This window comes from Alexandromys fortis, unplaced genomic scaffold (assembly GCF_014885135.2).
Source record: "Alexandromys fortis isolate MF-2015 unplaced genomic scaffold, M_Fortis_MF-2015_v1.1 scaffold_100_3062768_6864082, whole genome shotgun sequence".
NCBI classification, from domain to species: Eukaryota; Metazoa; Chordata; class Mammalia; order Rodentia; family Cricetidae; genus Alexandromys; species Alexandromys fortis.
Window position 1 is genome coordinate 3603111 of NW_026067993.1, and position 21379 is coordinate 3624489.

Below are 21379 nucleotides of genomic sequence, written 5' to 3' on the forward strand. Positions count from 1 at the left end.
AGATGCATCCATCTGAATCTGGTCTAGTTAATCCTCTTTAGGGCTCAAGTTTCCTTAGCAATGGAGAAAATGAAAGATTCTGGAAGTTCTGCACTAACAAAGACTCTTTGGCCTCCAGTGACTTTGCCTCTTCCACGTGAACTGGGATGGAAGCAGATGCTTGGAACTAAAAACAACTGCTCCTTCTTTCCTGAGCCTTAGAGAACTGCCTTGGCTTTCCCCAAAGAGGCATTCTGCCGTCTCCCACGAGCTGGATTTAAGGGTTCTTACCTCAGCATTCGGACGGAAAGTGGGGTGCCACGTATTTGGGAGAGGCTCAAAGGGGCCAGTTCATTTCAGTTGGCTTCTGTGGCACTGATTGCTTCCCTCTGGGCCACTGGCTGCTGAGTTTGGCACAGTTGGCTCTAGCCCTGCCTGCAGGGAAAAGTGAGATGCAAGCTGAGCTCAAAAACACAGGTGTAAATACAACAGTGAGAGGAAGCGCCCTTCCCCTCCCACCCCTGCCACCACCTTCCTGCCCCAGCAGCTCCCCATTCAGAGTCCCTTTCAGGGCACGTCACCCCCAGGAGGAGCTAGCCTCTTCCCAAATGACCCGAGCTGGCTGTTTGCTCGCCCATATCCACCTGTTCTCGCCCAGTCTGAGGAACAAACTAAGGAAAGCAAACATTACTGGAGCCAGTGAATCCTGATGCCACCCAGTTACCTGGAGAAAGGCGAGGTAAGACATCTTCCCACCCAGCCCGAGTCCTGTGTGCAGACAAAGCCTGCAGTTTTGTTGCTCTCTTCAAACCTGCTCAGTATCCCAACCCAGAGCACACTGTTTCTGCTCTTACAAATATGAAACTTCTCGTTCACTCTGCAAGCACTTCTAACTGGGTCTGCCTTTTCAATCCAGAGGCTGCATTTGCATAGATTGAATTAACTGCATTTTACCTTGGGTCAAAGAAATCCAGGTTCCATTTATACATTTAAAAGAAGAAAAAAAATAGCCAGGTGGTGGTGGCACAAACCTTTAATCCCAGCACTTGGGAGTGTGGATGGCTGAGTTTGAGGCCAGCCTGGTCTACAGAGCAAGTTCCAGGACAGGCTCCAAAGCTACACACAGAAACCCTGTCTCAAAAAGCCAAAAAAAAAAAAAAAAAAAGAAAAGAAAAAAAGAAAACTACCCATGATAGGCCTATATTTTCTGATTTGCGTGGGGGGGGGGTGTCTTTCCTGTTAGCCAGATTTTTTTGTAAAGATGGGAAAGGGTGAGGTGTGGATTAGTGTGAGCCCTCCCAATGTTCTGCAATGTCATTTAAGGGCTACATAATATGCATGTGTCCCGGTTCCCCTAGAGTCTATGTGTGGTGCCCTGATGTGGGAGTGTCATATATCAATCTGTTGATTTCATTGGCTGAGCAATAAAGAAACTGCTTGGCTTAGCTTAGAGCATAGATGGGAGGAGGAAACAGAATAGAATTCTGGGCGGAAGAGGAAGTGAGGTCAGACTCTGCTCTGCTCCCGGAGACTCAACAGCTCTGCTCTCTGGAGCAGAGACACCATGGACGGAGGCTAGAATCTTCCCGGTAAGCGCACCTTGGGGTGCTTACACGCATTATTAGAAATGGGTTAGCCGAGGTGCGAGAATTAGCCTGTAAGGGCTAGAGTTCATGGGCCAAGCAGTTCTTTAAATGAATACAGTTTGTGTGTTGTTATTTCAGGCGTGAGCTAGCCAAGCGGCCGGGGTATTGGGGATGCAGCCCCGCCGCCGCTCCTATTTCAACAGTGCCCTCCATAGTGAACTATAAATTCTACATGACTCTCAAAGGCTTGGCATTCAAGTCCCCACAAATTCTTTTTGTGATAATTACATATAGTATTTGAAACTCTATCACCTCAAAAAAATTTAGAAATATATCAAAACAAATAAGCAAAAGACTTCTACAATAAAACAGATCCAATACAATACCTATCAAAATTCCGATGCCATATTTGACAGGGTTAGAAAATAAAAACCATTCAAGAGTTCATATAAAGATACAAAAGACCATGAATAGTTAAGGCAATCCTTAAGAGTAAGAGCATAGCTGGAGGTATCGCTATACCTGGCCTCAAATTCTACACTATAGCACAGTAATGGTAAGCACAGCGTGACAGTGGCTTCAAAATACACAGGGAGACCGATGGTATAGGACAGAGGACACATAAGGAAATGACAAGCTATGACTAAGTTTTGACAGCGGAGGTTAAAATAAACACGCCGTTCGGGGGTGGGGGCGAAGATAAACTCAACAAAATGATGACAAAGCTGGATTTCTGCCTGCAGAAGATAAAATTAGATCCGCATCTCCACCTTATTTAAAAATCCCTTAGAGTGGATCAAAGGTCTTCATTTAAAACCTGAAACTCCTTGATTTCGAGAAGGAAGCCCAGGGAATACTCTTCATGAGGGCGGGCAAGAACAGTTTACATAGAACACCCATAGCGTGGGCTCTACTCCCAGCCACTAACAGATGGACAACACGAACACAGAAAGTTTCTGCAAAGCAAAGCAAATAACCAGCAGGGCACACACACAGCCCACAGAGTAGAGAAAATCTTGGCCAGGCACATGGCAGACAAGGGGCTGAGGGCCTGCATTACAAAACAATCGCATAAACTAAAATTCACAAGAACAAAATTGCCAATTAACAAATGGGCCAACAAACTGGATAGATGGTTTTCAGTACAAAAAAAGAAAATAAGAAGGAAGCACAAATGGCCGATAAATATGTTTAAATGGCTTCAATATCCCAGCCATCGGGGAAACAGAAGTGAAACGACGTTGAGATGCTATTTCGTCCCAGTCAGGAAGGCTATCAACAACAGGCCTGACAACAAGCGTTGAAGAGGATGTGGGCAGGAAGGAATCCTTGTACGCTGTTGGTGGGAAGGCAAATTAATACAGCCGCTGTGGAAATCAGTTTGAATATTAAAAAAAATAGATACAGAACTAGCACATGACCCAGCTGTTTCACTCCTGGGCAAATACCCAGAGAACTCCTTGCCTTACCATAGAGATATTTGCACATCATTTTATTGCTGTTTTGCTCACTCTAGGAAGCAATTGGAACCAATTTGCCTATTAACAGATGAACAGATAATGAAAATTTGGTGTGTGCGTGTATGTGTGTATGTATGCGTGTGTGTGTGTGTGTGTGTGTGTGTACGAACCCACAAAATTTTCATAAAAATGGAAGAACTTGGAATGCTTAGAAGAAAAAACATTAATAAGCTCACATAATCTCAGAAAGAAAAGGAAAAAAAAACCCAACATGTTCTTCAAATCTGGAGCCTAGCCAACAATATATGTTCATATATAAACAAATATACTTGTGGGTACAGTATGGCATGCAGACTGGAGAACAGGGAAGGGTAACAGGTAAGAAGGAAGGACTGAATGTGTGCAAGGGCCACAAGCCATGAAAGAAGTTATAAAGCTAATTGGTTTTATAGCTTCAACTCTGTCATGCATTTTTCAGGTTTTTTGGGGGGTGGAGGATATGTGCATAAAATATATTTGATACTGAAAGCTTAAAATCTAATGTGAAGCTCCACAAGTTCGGATATTCTAACTGCGCAGAAGCTCATGAGATGTTCAGACTTGGCGCCTGTTTAATTTTAGTGTAAGGTATTGTTTCTTTTTCTGGCAATTGTGTGTGTGTGTGGTGTGTGTGTGTGTGTGTGTATTGGAATAAACCCATAATCAATTCCTTAAGTAGCAGTCTGGCAGAGCAAATTGCTGGGTCAAAGACTTCCCAGGGGTTTGCGTAATGGAAACAGCAACCTCCAAGGCCACTGTGCCGGAGAGGAGTGGCATCGCTCCCGTGGTGCTTTCTCCCACACATCACAACCACGCTCGTGGAAATGAGGATGGGGTACCAGGAGTCTGGGTTATCCTTTCTTGTGCTCACAAAAGCTCAGCTTCCATCTCAGAGCAGATCCTTGATGCTAGATGGGGGGGGGGGGGCGCAAGAGGAGGAGTGCCTGAGTAAGAACAGGCAGGGAGAAGTTAGGAAGCCATAAAGGGCAGGGAAAGGGTAGTCAGATCACAAAGACAAGTGTTCTGACAAGTGTTCAGGTTCGGAGACAAAAGTCTTACAGACAAAGGGAAGCAAAGGCCATGCTTTTGACAGAGAAAACAGAGGTGAACGAAAACTAAGAAAACTGAAGCCGACCTTGCTATTTGCAGCGCTGGTGAACAGCAAAGGCAACAGGTGATACAGGTATAATTAATGTCAACAAAACACCAGAAGCCAGCCAGAGGCACTGTGGTGAAGGCAGGCCGCCAGTGGTGCATGCTCACAGCCAGCCAGAGATCAGCTGCAGGCCTGCCGGAAGGGGCTTTCCAGCAATGGGAGAGCCTTGGGCAGCTGGCTCACCAGCATCCTTAGTGGGAAAGCCCCCCCTCCAACCTCCACTCCACACCCCACACACATATTTTCTCTGTAGTCAACCTGCTTGCCTTCTTTATTCTAGGCCACCTTTATTTAGTGAAAGATAGATAGTAATTCACCAGCCAATCTGGTCACACAAATGGCTGGATTTCTGAGACCCTAATGTCCCAGGCAATGGGGAGCCCTTCTCCTGGCCTTTCCTAGTTGACTATCCCTGTATGCTCTGCACTTTGGCAGGCCCCTGAGAGGTTTGTGGGCTCTCTTTTTTTTTTTTTTAATTTTCTTTCAACTTCTTAAGTAAATACCTTGCAGGTTTCCAACATTAATAGTAAGTCACCCACACTCCCAGGCCTACCCTGGAAGATAAAGGAAAGAACTTTAAGGTCAATAAAAGAGAGAAAGTAGGGCTGGAGAGATGGCTCAGAGGTTAAGAGCACTGACTGCTCTTCCAGAGGTCCTGAGTTCAATTCCCAGCAACCACATGGTGGCTCACAACCATCTGTAATGGGGTCTGGTGCCCTCTTCTGGCTTGCAGGCATACACACAGACAGAATATTGTATACATAATAAATAAACAAATATTAAAAAAAAAAGAGAGAAAGTAGATATTGTTGATAGACCCTTCTAAGGTAAAGTTGCAGAACCTGAGATAAGCAAATGACACACACAAGATTAAGGCAAGAACAGTAGGGACCTGTGGTAGAATGAAGCTGGCAAGCAGTGACCCAGGCAAAGGCTGGAAGACGCAGACAAGAAACCATCAGACCCTGGACAGATAGCACATGCTTGGTGGCCACAGTAGCAGTGAACTCTGCTTTTATTTTGTTCATTTTTTATCTTTCACAAAACTCCCTTTGGACATCTCCAGCCATCAGAGAAATGCAAATCAAAACAACACTGAGATTCCATCTTACGCCTGTCAGAATAGTCAAGATCAAAAACACTGATGACAGCTTATGCTGGAGAGGATGTGGGGTAAAGGGAACATTCCTCCATTGCTGGTGGGAGTACAAACTGGTACAGTCACTTTGGAAATCAGTATGGAGATGTCTCAGAAAATTAGAAAACAACCTACCTCAAGACCCAGCAACTCCACTTTTGGGTTGATGGAATTTGGGTGAGTTAAATACCCTACAATGTCTCCCAGGCTCTAAGTCTGGACCTGTGAACCAACTGGGGTTGCTAAGTACTAAAGATGCTAAAGGTGAGTTTGCCAAGATTTTTCTACCCACACTGGGGAGGTCACTGGTCCACTTGCATAGCTCCTTATTCCTTCCGTAACCCCCTTATCAGCCCCCCATGGTGATTGTTTGAAAGAAAATGGCCCCCAAATAGAGTGGCAATATTAGGAGGTGTGGCCTTGTTGGAAGAAGTATGTCACTGTGGGGATGGGCTTTGAGGTCTCCTATGCTCAAGCTACTCCCAGGGTCACAGTTCATTCTCTGTTGCCTGCATATCAAGATGTCGGCCTGCACACCTCCATGCTCCCTGTCACGATGGTAATGGACTTAACCTCTGAAACTGTAAACCAGTGCCTCAATTCAATGTCTTTCCTTATAAGAGTTGCTGTGATCATGGTGTCTCTTCACAGTGATAGAAACCCTAGCTAAGATGCCCACCATGTACATCCTGGCGCTTGCACGCAGCTCTCATTCAGTCCATACTCTCAGCTCTACCTGCTTCTCCCAGCAGCTCTCTCTCCTCGGGCCACCCTCAGATCCCAGAAGGGTCACTCACTGAGTTTGACATCTGAATTGGTTTCCAATTATTCTCCTGGGCCCTAGCGGCCAAGGCCTTCTTCTGGGTCTGGTCTGTCTGAGTCTTCCCACCTCACTGGATGGCCTCCTACTCTGGCAGCAACTCCCTCTTTCTTCCATCCAGACAACAAAAGAGGAGTGTAAGGAAAGGGCTGCCTCGGTGATGTGAGCCTTTGGGAGTGCTTCCCAACCCCCACAGTAATGCTGCATGAGGCGGTACTGACTGCAGATCACAACCAAGACTTCAACTACTGGCAGTGCCTCTTGCCCAAGAAGCCCACACTGAGAATTTCATGGTCTCAGCTTGTGAAGCAGAGCAATGCTAACAAGTCCTTTTTCCAGTCAGGGTGCCGTAGCCCGTCACAGGACTGGAGCATAGTCCAGGCCCTTGGCATCCATGGGCAGCCACCACCAGGCACTTGAAACCTAGGGTAAAGAAGTAGCTGTTGACCCTAGAGTCATTGCTCTCACTATTTGGGGTGTAGGTCATTTTCCAGGTAACATTTGGCCATGAACATAAATTAGCTAAGTGCTTTTATAGATTCTTACACAGAAGACATCCCAAGACCTGAGCCCTGTGACTCTGATGCACTCCTATGAGAAAACACTGTACTGGAAATTCAGTAAGAGCATCTGCTGAGTTCAATGACTTATGGTACAGCCCCTACCTCCTCTACCCGCTCTACCCCCTCCAGCCCCTCCTAGGACCCATGCTCGCCCTCAAAGGTTCGTCTGTAAGGCTCCAGCCCAGCACTAATGGGATTCCCATCTCAGACCAAGGATTAGCTGCAGCTGTTCCCTGTGGGTTTCCTTCTCACCAAGGTTTCAGCTGCCATGCATGACACTCTGTGTTCTCAGGGACCTCTTTATCCCTCACATGGTCCTAAGAGGCAAGGAGCGTTCCGCCCATCTGCTGATGAAGTGACGGGTGTTTTAGTAATAAAGAGCCTAGGCACAGAGCTTAAGAATTTCACTTACAAACCTGCCTCCCAAAGGCCATGGCTCACTCCAAGTCGAGAGCTAACATTAAATCTGAGCTGAATACAAAATCCAGGAGTGGTTTCTCATAACAGAGAGAAAAAACGTAGAGTTCCTTTTCAGAGCTAAGCTTTTCTGACAGAGGAAATACCCCCAAGGAGAATATACGTGACCATGCCGTGAATGTGGTGTCTACAGCCGTCACCGTCCTGATTTCAACACCCATCCAGATACTGGAAATACTGACCCTGCTTTTCAATCAAAGCAAAACACATCCATGACCCTTCCTGTCGAGGCGTCCCGCCAGGCTCACAGTAGCAGCAGCAGCCCCTTCCGAGACCTCCATTGCCTTGGTTTCTGCGGCCCAAACACAACAACTTTCATCTCTTGGCTATGTCTAGTCTACTGCTGTTTCTGAAAACCACACACTTATATGGTTCTTGTTTTAAGCACTAGGTGTTGTTAGTCACGGACTTCCTATTACCCAAAATAAAAGATTTAGTTCTCTTTGAGCCCACATACTTCTAACGAAGTTACACCGTTCCTATTCAGTCAACCTCAGAGCTTCTCGTTATGATGACCGTGAGGCTATGCTCACAGTAGAACCATGTGGGGTGTCATGGCTCACGCCTGTCACACACACACTGCTTAGCTGTCATTTCTGGAGTCCACAACTGTCTCCTGTGAGAACGCCTATTTTCTATATAACGATCGCTCACAGATTCAGCCTTATTTTTCTCGCAAAACTATACGACTCAAATTACAGCCCCAAACTGTTATGTAACCAATACGGTTCTTTTGTTTTGTTTGTTTTTAATTTCTTGAAGTTCTCCCTTCTGGAAATTCCTCTCCTCCTACACCAAACCCAAACTAGATGGCTTCAGGGCTTAATAGGCAATCCCGCTTATTCTTTCTGGTTTACTCCCTAGTTGGTGGAACAGGCGGCAGCCGTAGCTTCTCAGAAAGCCTCTGTGGGAGGCAGGAAACCGGCACATCAGACAGCACCATCCTGCTGCCCACTCGTTTTCGCTGGCAGTTTCTCAGAAGTCATCTCCTCTGGAAATTTTTAATATGTAAATGGATTTGCATATTTATTTAGTGTGCAGGTGCATGCGCAAGGATGCCATAGTCCTTGTGCATTACTTCTGAGTGCAAGATGAAGGGGTTGGTTTGGGGGTCCTGGGGATTGAACTTGGGTTATCAGCCTTGGTGGCAAGCACACCCCCACCCCCCAGATTTTGGAGACAGGGTTTCTCTGAACTAGCTCTTGTAGACCAGGTTGGCCTCGAACTCACAGAAATCCGCCTGCCTCTGCCTCCTGCATGCTGGGATTAAAGGTGTGCGCCACCACCACCCGGCTGGTAGCAAGCACGTTTATCTGCTGAATGGCTCTGCTCCGAGAGCTCTCCTTTCAAAGGTCTGGATTCAGTGTCTTCTCACCAGGGTTGCCATCCTTCTGTTCTCAGACTCCGGAGTGTCACATCTCACCTATTGATTTGCATGCACAGGCTGTTTGTGCCCCGTTCTTCCACTGGGTCACACCCCATCACTGTCTAGAGGCTTCCATCTGCCTGCGTCTTTTTTTGTTTCCATTTGTAGCGCTTTGTTCCAAGTTACTCTGGTCAAATAGTTTCAACTCTGCAGTTCTCTCTCTATTTGTATGTTTCTGGTTTTCTTTTGTTGAAATTAGATTTTTTTCTCATAAAGTGTATTCTGATCATGGTTTCCCCTCCCCCACCCCTCCAAGATCTTCCCAACCTCCTCTCTTATTTGGGAATTCACACCCTTTCTGTCTCTCCATAGAAAACAAACAGTCATCTAAAGAATAATAATAAAACAGAGGAAAAAATTCTTCTCTGTATTTAGTTATTTTTTTTTTTTTTTGAGACAGGTTCTCATGTAGCCAGGCTGACCTCACGCTTGCTAAGGAGCCATGGATGACCCTGATTTTCTTATCTTTGCATCTCCAACCTTCTGAGTGTTGAGATCAAAGGCGTGTCCTGCTGTGCCTGCTAAGGTGAGAACCCAGGACCTCCTGCATGCTGGGTAAGCGCTTTCCCAATCCAGCTACCTCCTCAGCCCCAATACGTTTTTCTTGTTATTTCTAGGACGCTTTCTCCTTCAAGATCCCTATTCTCTTCTTCTGTACATCTTGCTAATTCAGATATTGGGCTTTTAAAGAATAACCCAATCATTTTCCATTCCTCTGCCTTCTTTATTTGTTGCAACTTTCTCATCCAAACCCTGTACCTATTTCCTTCTGCTTTTTATTTCAGGACTTCATTCTCTTTCTCTGAGCTCTCCTGGCTACACATACCTAGTCACCAAACCTTACTTCTGAGTCTAGCATCACGGTTTGGGGAGTTGGTTGGTCAGCTGTTCATTTCCTGTACTGTACCACTGAACCACACCCCAGCTCTGAAGATTTCCACCACTCTATATCCCCTGCATTGCTTGGTGCTGTTGCTGTTGTTGCCTCTTGGTTTCTGTCTTTCATATCTCAGTTCTCCTCAGATAGCTTAAGCTCCTTAGATATCCTATTACATTCAAACGTGAAGCATGAAAACCGTGTGGAGGCGTGGGCTCTGAGCTGTCAGGCCGTAGCCCAGAGATGCTGAGATCACTCTATACATTTTATTGGGGAACTCCTAATCTAAGCATCTGTAGGCCTGTGGGCCTCTCAGTTCTGACTATTCTCCTCTCATCACATGACTGCCAACAAACAGAGCATCACCCTGTCTAGCCAGTGTGGGTGGTTGGCCTGCCTCAGTGAGGACCTAGCAAGCTCCCACCTACTCCTTGCCTCTGGGGCAGAACAGTATGTCACACATACCTGTAATAGATTTTGTTTTTAAAAGGATCGATTTCTTTTTATTTTCTGTGTGTGAATGCTTTGCTTGCACGTATGCCTGATGCTCACAGAGGTAAAAGAGAGAGCATCAAATCCCCTGGAGCTGGAGTTATGGATGGTTGTGAGCCACCAGGTAGTGGGACTCGAACCTGGGTCCTCTGCAAGAACAAATGCTCTTGACCACACAGTCATCTCTCCGGGCCCCTGTGAGAGATCCTCGTCAGCTCGGAAGGCTTAATAACATTCCTGGAAAGAACTTTAAGGAAAATATTGTTACAAAAATTTGCATAGCTTTATATAGGCCCTCACCTCAGTCCCACCAAATGAGCTAACAATATAACTTGATTTCTGCATAGAAATTACATACATGGCATCCAATTTCAGCTTCCGATACCTCCAGTCACATTTAAAACATTGTTTGCAGGGATCTTGTTATTCTGTGGGGGCCGCTTGCCCACAGCATGGTGCTGAAAACTGGGGCCTCTTAAGGAAGTGAATGCTAGGGAAGCAAACTTGCCAGAAAGATGGCAGACGACGATGACGAAGTGGACACTGGGAAGATCTCAGTCTTAGCTCTGTTCTAGCAAGCTATGCTATTTTCAGAAAGTCACTTTCCCTCTCTGGGCCTCAGACTTCCTCATCTATAAACTGAGTTACTCCAGTTATTCTGAAGTGGTATTGGGAGGATTTAGTTAAATTCAACCCACTAGTGTCTTATTTTGGATCTGGGTCCTAGGAAAATAGCTATGTAGAAAAAAAAAAAAAAAAACCTTTCCTTGGCCTCATGAAAAGAACTCTCTAAAGGAAAAAGAACGGAAGTAAATCAGTAGCTTTGTATGCTACTAGAAGACAGGACAACTGGCTAAAGAGAGAGAGCCAGGTGTGAGAGTGGAGGGGGCAGATCATTATTTTATATCAGGCTGTCGGACTGTCTGTCAAGAGGACATTCACACACAAGCCTGAAGAAGAAAGAGGTGGGACAAACCACAGGACTGTGTGCAGGAACAGCCTGGAGGGACCAGCAAACACAGAGGCCCTGAGGCAGCCATATATATGCCTTATGTCTGAGGTGCAGGCCTCAGTGAGGAGGCAAAAGGAAGAGGTAAAGAAGATGCAACCTGTGGGGGCCAGACATCTAAGAGAACTTAAGGGAGATGGGAAATCTTTACAGCTTTTGGGCAAAGAAATTATGTGTTACAGAACTGGAGAGATGGCTCAGCGGTTAAGAACACTGGCTGCTTTTCCAGAGGTCCTGAGTTCAATTCCCAGTAACCACATGGTGGCTCACAACCATCTGTAATGAGATCTGGATCCCTCTTCTGGCCTTCAGGCCTGTATACATAATGAATGAATGAGTAAGTTAATTAATTAATTAATTAAATCTTAAATTAAAAAAAGAAAAAGAAATTATGCATTACTGCAACTTTTGAAATGACCAATCCAGTGATTTTTGAAAACAAGCCATGAAGCAAAAATATATGCAGGCCCAGGCAGAAAATTATCCAAAAGATTCAAAATAGAGATGAACCTGTCCTGAGCCAGCAGGAATTTGGTGAACCAAATAACCAATCTGTCACTTGATTTAGTACAAAGGTACAACCAGCGTAGTTTGCACTTGTGAGCGTGGCAGGGAGGAAACATCTAGAAGGACTCGGGTGTCCTAAGTTCTGACTCTCGTCTGCCGGAGTAGGGCAGTGACTTCAGAGGAGGACAGCAGCCACTTCCAGGCTTGTAACTGGGGTATCTGCCACACGACTGGGAACGCCTGTTTGGTGGATGGTTGAACATATGAGCACGGAGTCCGAGGAAAGGTCTGGAGTGTGATACAAAGAGAGGCTTTTCAGTACAACAGACTGAAGGAGATTGGTAGGGACTGAGGGCCAGAAAAGAGGCCAAAGTGATCAATCAGGAGATGATGAGCCAGCCACAGAAAGTGAGGGAAGATGGCTAAGAAGAGAGCAAGGAGAGTGTTCCAAAAACTGGGAGAAGACACCTTTAAAATGGGATGGGACAACCTGTTATACAAGCTCCTACAGAGAAGCCAAGACAAGGCTTGAGAAGTGGCCATTGCTTTTGGCAGATTATTGATGTGCCTAATGGGTAGAGGTTTGGAGAGCAACAAGAAAAAAAAATTCATGCTAAGACCAGACTTAAATGGGAGTGAGAGAAGATAAACCGCAGGGAAGAAACAGAAAATTATTTTCAGGAGCAGAAAAATAGGGCAATTACTAGAATGCGTAAGAAATTGGGGGAAATGTGCAGGCATTCACAAATGGGTAGCAGAGAGACAAAGTGGCCATTCAGCGATAGGTTGATCAATAGATGGACAACTAGGAACATTAGAGCGATGGGAACACATAGAATGTTACAACAGAAAAATAATATTGGAGAGGGAAGAGTTGCCAGAGCCACACCTTTAATTAAGATAAAAGAAGACAGAGTCACAAATGAGCAACTGGGAGTGTGGAGGTTTGAATGAGAATGGCCCCACGGGCTCATATATTTTAATGTTTAGTTACTGTGGAGTAGAACTCTTTGATGGGATTGGAAGGATTAGAAGGAGTAGAGGAAGTGGGAGGCTTAGAGGTTTTAAATACCCAAGCCAGGCCCAGTGTCATTTCTCTCTTGGCCTACAGATCAGGATGAAGCTCTCAGCTACTTCTCCAGCACTACATCTGCCTGCATGCTGCCATGCTCCCTGCCATGATAATAGACTTCACCTCTGAAACTGTAAGCCAGTCCCCAATTAAATGCTTTTTTTATGAGTTGCCTTGGTCATAGGGTCTCTTCACAGCAATAGAACAGGGACTAAGACATGGGTGCCCCCATGCCGACAGACAAAATATGGGCACAATCTGATGATGGAGATGTGTTAAAGTCTCAATATCTGCATCTCCAAAAGCTCGTACTTTGAATTCCTAACTTTCAGCACAGTGGTATGAGAAGCTGGATCTCATGAGGTCTGGAAGGCTCTGCCATCGCAAATGGCATTAGTGCTCTTATAGAAGAGAGCTCGGAGAGACAGCAGCCCCTTGCAATATACAAGCTGGGAACTAAGAAGTGATTTTGCCAATGCCTTGATTGCGGGCTTCTCAATCTCATCTGTTACTGTTACAGTGACCTGAACCGGCTAAGACAGATGATGCAAACGTTCTCTTCATCCACACCATTACTCAGGCAAATGTGAAACCCCAGCTGTCAAGAAGGTGGGATGAGCCTTGTGAAGAAAAGGAAGACAGTGTGAAACACCTCTGCAGACACGACAACAGTTCCTAGCCATGGCTGCCTGGGGATTGCTGGCAGAGCTTTAAGAAAAGGGTACTGCCCAGAGCCATCTGACAAAGACTTCAGTTTTGTTAGCTTGGGGCAGAACAGGTACACTAATGGTGGGCAAAGGTGAGAACACAGGACCAAGGGGACCGCATCTGAGCTAGTGAGACCAGCAAGATGGGGTGAGTCACCACCTCTCACGCCACATTCCCATTTGTGGAGCAGGTGTGGTTCTGAATACTGGATTTAATGGAGACTGAAGGAGAGAAACGTGGAGTTCATACTGTCTGCAGGAACAGTGCAGAGTCCAGCAAAGGAAACTTGCTGTGTCTGGTTCTGTTATCAGTTAAATGGCACCCAACAGCCGGGCAGACTAAGCGTCTGTTCTTATCTCATCCAAATGACTCACCAAATGTCTATCACATGGCTTTACATTTGTCTGTAGATTACTGAGACCCTGAATACCAAGGGCACCCCTGGCTCTTTTTTACGTAAATGCTGCGCACGAGGTTGCCTGAGTTCCCAGCAACTGCAGAAGTTGCTCTGTCCACTGAACTCTTTCCCAACTTGCTATCAGCCGTGAGGCCCTTCCTGCCCACGCTCCTTGGATCCTGCTATCTGCATTCATAGATCCCAGTCAAGTGATGAGTCTCATGGCTTGAGAGAGGCCCACGTATGACCTGAACCCTGAGCCTGGGAAGAACTCTGTAATGACAGGTAGCCCATTAACACCCTCTTATAGTCAGGCTTAGCCGGGTTCCCTGCCCATGTCCACCCACCTGACTACCGACCTTGCCCTAGCCCGACCTGAGTGGGCTCAACTGCCAGCTGAAGTCCCACAGGTTTGCTTGCCAAGGGAGCCTCTACCAGCATCTCCTGCCTTCCTTGTGAGGAAGTCTATGGCCAAATTCCAACAGTGCCGCTTCTGTCTGGTCCTCCTACTGTAAAAGCCTGGAAAACTGCTCTTTCTTCCTTATAGTCTTGTGGGTGGGACGGGGTTCCCATCGATTCTCTGGCCTTGTCCTTCCTCTCGCTCCATCAGCAACTGGTCCAGCTCTTGTGCTTCACTGCACATGGCCCCCTCTCCTCACAGACCGAAGCTCCAACAGGGAGAAACTGTTTCTCATCCGCCTTTGCGTGTGCAGTGCCTAGCAGAATCTGACCCATTAATGAGCAATAACTAAAAATAACCATTAAAAAGAGCTACCATACTTAATTTTGAAATTCAAGTCACACTTTATCTATAGAAATATGATTTACAAGTTAAATAATACAGTAATAGACATTTGGTATAGTATAAACAAAGAAAAAAGGGAGAAAATATCAGGTTACAAAACCCCTCTCCCAGAACACCTTTTAAGTCATGTTTTCAGGACTAGGGAGATGGGTCAGCGTCTAAGAGCACCTGCTCCTCTCACAGAGGACCAGGGTTTCACTCCCAGCACCCACATGGCCAGGGCACAACCATCCTTACCTCCACTTCTAGAAAATAGGATGCCTTCTCCTGACTTCCTATGCTCAAGCAATGCCCAACGTGGTACTTGGTTTCCTTCTGCTGCCTGAGGATCAAGATGCAGAGCCCTCAGCTCCTTCTCCAGCACCATGGCTGCCTGCACACAGCCATGTCCTGCCGTGATGATAATGGGCTGAACCTCTGAAACTGTGAGCCAGCCCCAATTAAATGTTTTTCTTTGTAAGAATTGCTGTGGTCATGATGTCTCTTCACAGCAACAGAAACTCTAAGACACCACTCTTATGCCTATTTACATACACGCATGCATATGTTATAGGCTAAAATCCAAATATGAGGACAAATATGTCTAAGTACATTTTCATGATCCATTCATCTGTTGATGACCATATAAGTTGGTTCCACTTCCTTGCTATTGTCAAAGGAGCGGCAGTGAACATGGACGCATGTGCAAGCATCTCTGTTGGAGGGTATGGAGTCTCTAGGTATATGCCCAAGAGTAGAATGGCGGAAAAAATTCTGTTTTTCGTTTTTTGAGGGACCCCCATAATAACTTGTGCCATACTGATTTGACTGTATAATTTGCACTCCAAACTAGCAATGAATAATGGTTTCTCCTTCCTCTCTGAAGTTAGTTATCAGATTTATTGATGACAGCCATTCTGATTAGGATAATATCATATCCCAAAGCATTTCCCTAATAACTATGGATGTTGACCGGGTTTTAAACTATTTACTGACCATTTGTGTCTCTTCTTTTGAGAACTGCCTATCCATTTCGTTAATCTATTGCTCATTGGCAGTCGTCTCCTCGACTTTGTCTTTGGCAGCACTTTGTAAATTCTGGGTACTGGGCTGTGGTCTTTAAAACAGCCATTTGTTGACCACGGTCACGTGGTCAGCTCTAGTGTGATCACGCAGGTCAATGCTATAATGTAGGAATAACTATTGCCAGTCACGATGCGAAATGAGGAGCTGAGAAGTTCATGGAGTGGACAAACAGCACTTAAACAGTTTAAATCTGGAATTTAAACCCAAGTCCATCTAGCTGGAAATCATGTGACTCCCCACCCCACCCCACCCCTGACTCCCAAATGCTAAGGGCTTCCTGAGGAAGTGAGACTGCGAAGGTAACTGGATGACAGCAAGCTGCTCCCCTCACCTTGTGAGTCACCAAGACTATCTGTGGAAACACAAGAAATCTTCGGGTACAGGAGTGCTGCCCTGGATGAGGCTTTGGGGCTTCTCCTTGCCTGGTCTCCTCCCTCCTCTAAACCAGCTCAGGATAAGATGCTCATTGTGAAGATGAAAAGAGAAGCCGCCACATGCCCTCTAGCAGGAAGCATCTCTGGGGAACGGACTCCTCACGCTGTCATTAGCCTCCTCCTCCAGCTCAGGCCCTGGGCCAGCATCCTCCAGCCCCACAGCATACTACCTGACAAAGACAGCCCACAGATGAATGACTCAGCCCCATGGTTTTTGTCAGCGCGCGAGGCTGGCTGCTTTCCTCCCTCGCTCACCTGGAACAAACTCCTATGGCCTTGGTTCCTAAGAGGCTCAGACCAACATGGCTCCAAGCCTGGATCCCCACGAGTTCATAGCCGTAAGCCATACCAGACATGCCCTCTCTCCCATTTCTGCTTGCTTGACTGATACTACCTGGCTTTACTCTACGCACAGATGCAAGGTGCCGCTTGCCCAGGCTGCTACAGCTCCCGCTACCAACTCTCTTGGCCTTCCCTGCAGAGCTGATGTTCACTCGGTATGGCCAAGTGTGGCCTATGAGCACCAGGAGAGCTGAGCTCATTCCTTGAGATGGCCCAGAGCTCTGTCCTCTGTTGGGTCTGGGGCTGTGCACAATACCTACTGCCCAAGAAACCACAGTCTAACAGATAACTCCATAGTCCAAGAGATGAACGTACTCTTTTCTGTGGGCTTCGGGGGCTTCATTTGAACTAAGGTTGAGGCTGTCTGTCATTGAGTATAGAGACATATGGCCTGGCTCTCACGAGGGGATACAGAAAGGTAGACCCCTTCACCTGTATGGAGTGTACTGGATACTTACATTTGTGCGAACACGCCCACACATGTGGGCACACATTCTCCTACACTAAGGATATTGGACCTCCAGACCATGACGGTACCCTCTCCAGACCTAGAATGATCCTGTTCTTTCGAGAGTAGAAGTAAGATGGGTGCTCCAGGCCAAGCTACATCAGCGGTGAGATCTCAATGCCCTTTCACCTAGATTTAGTTTTCCCAGGCCCACTCTGTCCTCACAGGTACCTCTGCAGAATGAGGACTATCACCACGGTTCCTGACAACCCCATCTTGTCTCTTTCCCAGCCACCAGCCTCGCCCAGATGTGCCAAGGGACTGCTCGCCTGGCAGCTCTCACATTCCTCATAGCCTGGCACGTCTGGACAGTCTCCTCCACCCTCGCCAAGCTGTTGACAGTCATCCAGACCAACTCCCTAGCCCAAGCATTTCCCAGCAACCGGAAAGGCTGGAGGAACAGTCTTTCACCAGGCCAGGGCAGCACCCGTGCCAGCTCAGCCTTCTCTGCTGCCTCCCAGAGCAGCCCGGGGCAACTTATCTGAGTCAGGACGGCACAGTGCCATGCATCTTGACCAAGCTGCTTGTTTCAACGCTTCAGAGGCCCTGTCCCTGGCTGTGAGCATTCCCTCAGGCAACTGCCGGGGCTTTAGCCATTGTATACTTTTAGGAAGGCAAAGCCCACGTCCACAATAATCCTCGTTTGTCCCGTGACAGCTGCAACCTAATTTAAACATAAAACCTCCTGAGACTAGGTAGGGACACGATTCTCACCCCTTTTAGGAACAAAGAAGTTAGGGATGCCATTAGGTGACCGGATGCCAGAGGCTAGACCATAGATAGTTATCAGAGCTAAAGATTTAGCTATCCAATGTACAGCTTGTGGTGGTTTGAGTAAAAATGGTCCCTATAGGCTCACATGTTTATATACTTAGTCACCAGGGGGTAGCACCCATTTGAGAAACATTGGAAGGATTAGGAGGCATGGCCTGGAGGTGGGAGATGTGAATTTCTTTGAGTTTCAAAAGGCCACACCAAGTCTAGCATCTCTCTGTGTATATATCTGCTGCTGGCAGATCAGGATGTAAAGGTCTCAGCTTCTGCTCCAGCGCCATGCCTGTCGGCTTCCCATCGTCATTGGATTCACCCTCTGAAACTGCAAGCCAGCCCCCCAATTAAATGCTTCCTTTACCTCTGTTACCTTGCTCATAGAGTCTCTTCACAGTAATGGAACAGTAACTAAGACACAGCTAAAGTCTACTTTATTTTATAGGTAAACATAATTAGGCAAGCACATAAAATATTTACCTACAAAATGTAATACATTTATTGATAAAATGCAACCTGAGAAATACCTATTTCACATTTGCCTTGCGTATTTTGTTTGTTTGTTTCATTAAGATAGCAATCAGGTTTCTCTGTAAATCATAGCACAAGAGGAAACCACAGCCTTTGGCATTGAAAGAGCCCATTAGGTACAAATCACAGCTTCACACGGTGTGATTTTTGGTAAACTACTTTCAACTTCAGTGTCCTCCTCTGCACAGGAGAAACAACAATGCATTCCACAGGGCTGCTGGGCTTTCAGACACTGTCAGATCCACCAAAATCTGGCTCCCGCTCCCTTCTCCCAAAGGGGCCATTTCCTAACCACGTCAAAGGGGGCAAATGGCTATCTGTGGTGCCTACTAGCCTACCAAAGCAGTGCCGGCCTCCAGGCTCACTCAATATCACAAGTACCTGTTATCACGTCTATGCAGACATTCTGGTTCTTCTCACCCTGCCCCCTGCCCTAAACTTCTCCAGCTCATGGGCTTCCATCCCCCAGCTTCTCATTCCTATAAAAACCTACCATTTGGAGCTGTACCTTCTCTCTTTTGTCTTCTCTCTATGTGCCCTCTCTCTTGGTCTCCTTTGTCCACACTCTCTCTTCCCCTCTCTCACTCTCGCCATTTCTCTCTCCTCTCATTGCTAAGTCCAGTCTGGTGGCCATGTTCAATCTACTACTTTCTCTCTCTCTCTCTGCTCTGGAGTCTTTCAGATGCCTCGCATCTACAGTAAAACCTTCCCCTCAACCATACCTCGGAAGCAGTCACGTCCTCAGCTTAACATCTGGTGCCGAAAGCCTCGGTTTATACAGCCATGTGCTTGTCTTCTGGCAGGCTGAGGCTTCAGGATGAACAGTAGCTGTTCTTTTATTTTTGTCTCCCCAGCCACAACAAGTTACTCACCATGACCCAGGCTTCCACTCCCCCACAGTGTTTTCACTACCACCCTGGGTCAGGAATGTTCTTTTCCCAAAGCCTAACCTCAGAACTCAGCTTCAGCACCCAGCCAAACTATCTCCTCTGTGAGGCCTTTTCTCCAGCAGCTTATGAGATACACAACACCCAGCCGGAGATTTGCCAGACACCTTTGCAGCCACGCGTGGCCACGTGACCAAATTTTGGACAACAAGAACACGAACAAGAGTGACGTGTGTGCCTGCATGAATTCTCCGACGCTCGAACATGAGGGTTGGAAGGGAATGCGCCCAGAGCACACTAGAGGCTTGCATGGAAGCGGCTTTATGGAACCCTGCATTATGTAAAGATAATTTTTTAAAAACTCCCCTGTTGTCACTCTAAAGGCTCGCCTTTGTACGGCCTTCAGACGGCAGGCGTGTCTTTGTTTGGTCCTCAGCACGTGGTTTCCCTTCTCTGCCACCAATTTGGTTTTTAATGGATCCGGTGCAGTTCCCTTCATAAGGTGCTGGGTTTGAGCCGGGAGTTTTACTCAGCTGGGACTCTATCGTCTGAGTTTTCCTCCATTATTTCTCTTGTAATTCTATAACCTTATTTCAGTCCCCAATTTCATCATTCTGTCTCTGAGGTCTCACTTTAATTTGCAGTAAACTTTACTTTGAACGACGACCCTACAGTTCCTCCCCCTAGCCCAAAACCAACAGCAAACCAGAAACCAGAAACGATCTTGGGAGATGAAGACAACAGCAGAAGAGCCCATTCACCTTTGGGTAAGACAGCGGTTTTGTTTTAAAGTGAGCTTTGTTCCTTTCCAAATCCCTCCTACCTATCATGTTCGCTGAAGAGCCCTGCCCTGCCCACCCCCCAGCTCCGCTCCCAGCCCCACCCCCCATCCCATCCCATCCCATCCCATCCCATCCCAATCCCATAGGTTTCACAGGTAAGGCTTGAACTCCCGTATGAATCTGGAACATTTTAAGAAAAGTAACAGTTTTCTTCCCCTCTGTCACATAAAGGCTTCTTTGGAGATTTCTGATCTACTGGTTGACTAAACAGATAGGAGGGCACTGAGGACCAGGCCATGGGGAGGGTCTCCATCAGGCAACCGGTCTCGGTGAAGCAGAGGTGGGTTAGTACCAGCACACACAGGTGGAAGGATGAAGGTTTTGGGGGGATGTGCCCCTTGAAAGACAGAAAGAAAAGGGATGGTATCTCAGCCAGCAAGTCGGGGCTCAGCCTGCCCTTGCAGGCCCTGCAGTGGAGGCCAAAAGTCTGACCGGAGAGCAGGATGTACACACTCAAGTCCAAGCAGCTCAGTCCACTGAGTGGCCCGCCTTTGGACATGTCACCAGGTCGCTTTTGGCTTTTGTTTCCTCGCCCACGAAACAGGGAATAACGGTGTATGGCACACGGGGAATGAGGGAAGACTGTCCTTCATGCTCAATTAGAAGCGCCCCCCCAAACAACAAAACCAAGCATTTCTCAGACCCCAAAGGACTGGAGAAAGCTGGCATGCTGGCAGTGAAATCAACTGTAGCTGAGTGTAGAGAAAGAGCCACCTCCTCTCTAGACTGCACCCCAACAGCAGCAGGACTGTGGGCAAGTCTCTGGCCAACTCTGGAGCTTGATTCTCTCATCTGCAAAATGGAGCTACTAGTGCCAAAAACAAAACAAAACAAAAAAACACACACACAATGACTAAAGAGAACCAAGAACACAGCAAAACCTGTGCCAAGTGATGTGGGATTCCCCTCTGTATGCTGTGAATATCACTGATTAATAAAGAAACTGTCTTGTCCTGTTGATACTGCAGAACTTAGATAGGTTGGGAAAACTAAACTGAATGCTGGGAGAAGGAAGGCAGAGTCAGAGAGAACCCATGTAGCTTCAGCAAAGACAGACACTGGAACTTTAGCCAGTAAGCCAGTCACATGGTGATACACAGATTAATAGAATGGGTTAAATTAATATGTAAGAGCTAACCAATAAGAAGCTAGAGCTAATGGGCCAAGAAGTGATTTAATTAATACAGTTTCTGTGTGATTATTTAGGGTCTGAGCTGCCAAACAGCCAGGAAACAAACAAGCGGCCTTCACTACAACAGCCATGTTTCCCTCATCAGACTAAACTGAAGCTTAAGCAAAATGACATGGCAGAACTCTGCTCCAGCCCAGAAGACCATCAAGAGGATACAAGATCCAGATTTTAAAGCTGCTTGAAGGGCTGGCTGTGCAGCTTAACTGGTAGAGTACTTGCTTTACGTGCACGAAGCCCCAGGTTTGATTCCCAGCCATGCAATTAAAAATAAATAAATAAATGAAGCAGTAGCATCAGAG

General features: G+C 46.6%; 2 protein-coding genes across 3 annotated transcripts in view; one reads left to right on the forward strand and one right to left on the reverse strand.

Annotated features, from left to right (window-relative positions):
* The window catches only part of Rfc4 (replication factor C subunit 4), a 751101-nt gene that overhangs the window by 577634 nt on the left and 152088 nt on the right, over positions 1-21379 (forward strand). The gene's annotated exons all lie outside the window — the stretch shown is intronic.
* St6gal1 (ST6 beta-galactoside alpha-2,6-sialyltransferase 1) overlaps positions 1-21379 on the reverse strand; it is a 144388-nt gene that overhangs the window by 113993 nt on the left and 9016 nt on the right. For both annotated transcript variants that reach the window (XM_050159969.1, XM_050159970.1), the window contains exon 2: positions 271-414. The gene's annotated coding sequence lies outside the window, so the exon portion shown is untranslated. The remainder of the gene's footprint in view (positions 1-270; positions 415-21379) is intronic.